Genomic DNA, 2,106 nt, shown 5'->3' with positions numbered 1-2,106 from the left:
TAGTCTGTCTTTGTCTGGAAGCTCATCTGAAACCTGTCTACCATGGGTTACCCTGCCAGTTATTTAAAATACTGGTGGCATAGCCCTCAGAATCACAGCTACTCAAGCCACCACAACACGACAGATAAATGAATGGTGGCCATTTGGTTTTATGTTGATACTCTCACTTTAAATTTCGATGTCAATCCTGATACAATCAAGATACAATCAAGATGTTCTCTCCTGATACAATCAATCCTAATACAATCAAGATGTTCTTTCCCAAGATGGCGGCTCCTGGAACAGCTGAGTGTCTTGATCCAGAATACAATTCATTTCTGGATTCCCTTCAAATTCCCCAGATGTCACCCCTCCAATCCTCCAAACATAGCTTTATATTCATTTCAGAGATCCAACACTATCTCGTGAGCCCTCTTGTCCCGGTGTTCCATGTTGTTGTTGACCGAGCTCTGACGGAACTTAGGATTTAATTTTTCAGCTTACTTCCTTTTTTTTTGTCTGCTTGTCCTGCCCCACAATCCCCGTTCAGGCCATTTTTCTAGTGGTAAACGGTTCAGGACCGGCTGTGGCCATTTGGTTTTAGTTGGAAACTTTCTCTTTAAATTTCAAGGAAATCTGTGTGCATTTGTAGTAGAACCCTCCGAGGGTAGGGCTGGGGTGCCCACTTGCTCAGGCACCCCTATACACATATAGGTATCACCATAGCATAGTGGTTAGGGATCGGGCTGTGAACCTCAGTGTCAGCAGTTCGAAACTACCAGCTGTCCCACGGGAGAAAGATGAGGCTTTCTGCTCCAGTAAACATTTATAGCCTTGGAAACCCTGTACAGGGTTGCTACGAGTAGGAACTGACTCCACGGCATATAACAACAACAACAACAATAGGTGAAAAGACACACAATTTGTCTTTGGGTTTCTATTATAAAAGTTTATTAGCATAGACTATAAAGTGATGTTAGCAAGATGGTAGAGTAGGCAACTCTAAACTCTCATGCCTGCCCCCCACACACATACAGAAACATCAAAACACATGCAGAAATAATTTTGTTAAAAGTGCTGTCAAAAGTTTACAACCAAATACTAAATCAATAAAAAGGCAACTTGAAAATAAATGTAATACATGTTAATATAACAAAGAGAAAAACTTTAACATCTCAATGAATGCATAAAAGATATTTGAGAAAATCCAACATGCTCTCATCATAAAAAACACTCAGTGAATTAACAATAAAAGAAAAAAAAAATCTTCAATATGATAAAAAAAAATCCTCAACATGTTAAAAAAAAATTATGAAAAGCCCACAGTTCATGTCAAATTTGACAGAGGAAAAGGAAGACTGTTTCTGGTCATTTCCCCTTAGTACACACAACATTGGTTTTACTGGAAATTGTATCAGAGCAAATAGGTAAAAAAGGAAATAAATGATGTACGTTATAGTTAAGGCTGTGTATGTATTTCACTAGGCCAAGATTCTCAGTGGCTTGGAAGTTAAAATGTAGTAATCACCCATGATATGGATTATATCATTCATAATATAATATAATTATCTCTATGATGAGATCTACTATGAGTAGCCAATCCATTGAAAGGAACATCTTCAAGGATGTGACCTCATCTAAAATATTGGATGCTTGGGGAAAGCTTGCTTGTTTTTTTTTTCTGGGTCTAGATTCTGCAACTGGCTAATCTATCTCCTAATTCTTTAGACTTGAGCCTGCAGCCTTCCATATTGCCTGCTAATACTTGGAGTCATCAGAAACCTGCCATGTTACCTACTGAACTTGGATTCATTCTCCTCTGAAGCCAGAAATCTGCCATTTGAACTGCCAATCTTGGGTTCACCAGCCCCTCCAGTTTCCTAAGTCAGAAGAAGCCTTCAGACTGATATCTAAGGCACAGACTTAGAACTTTCCATAGCCTCCAAAACTGTGAAAGCCAAGTAACTTACTATGTATGTGTATTGTGTGTATTTATGCTGTTTATATTGTGTTTATAGGAATGGCCTATTATGTCCTGTTGTTGTGAAATGCTGTTGAGTCGGTTCCAACCCTATATAGGGTTTTCGAGGAGCAGCTAGTGAGCTTGAACGGCCAACCTTGCAGTTC

The sequence above is a fragment of the Chrysochloris asiatica genome, unplaced genomic scaffold (genome assembly GCF_000296735.1).
Source record: "Chrysochloris asiatica unplaced genomic scaffold, ChrAsi1.0 scaffold00493, whole genome shotgun sequence".
NCBI classification, from domain to species: domain Eukaryota; kingdom Metazoa; phylum Chordata; class Mammalia; order Afrosoricida; family Chrysochloridae; genus Chrysochloris; species Chrysochloris asiatica.
The sequence above is the reverse complement of the archived record's forward strand: the minus strand, read 5'-3'. Positions refer to the sequence as shown.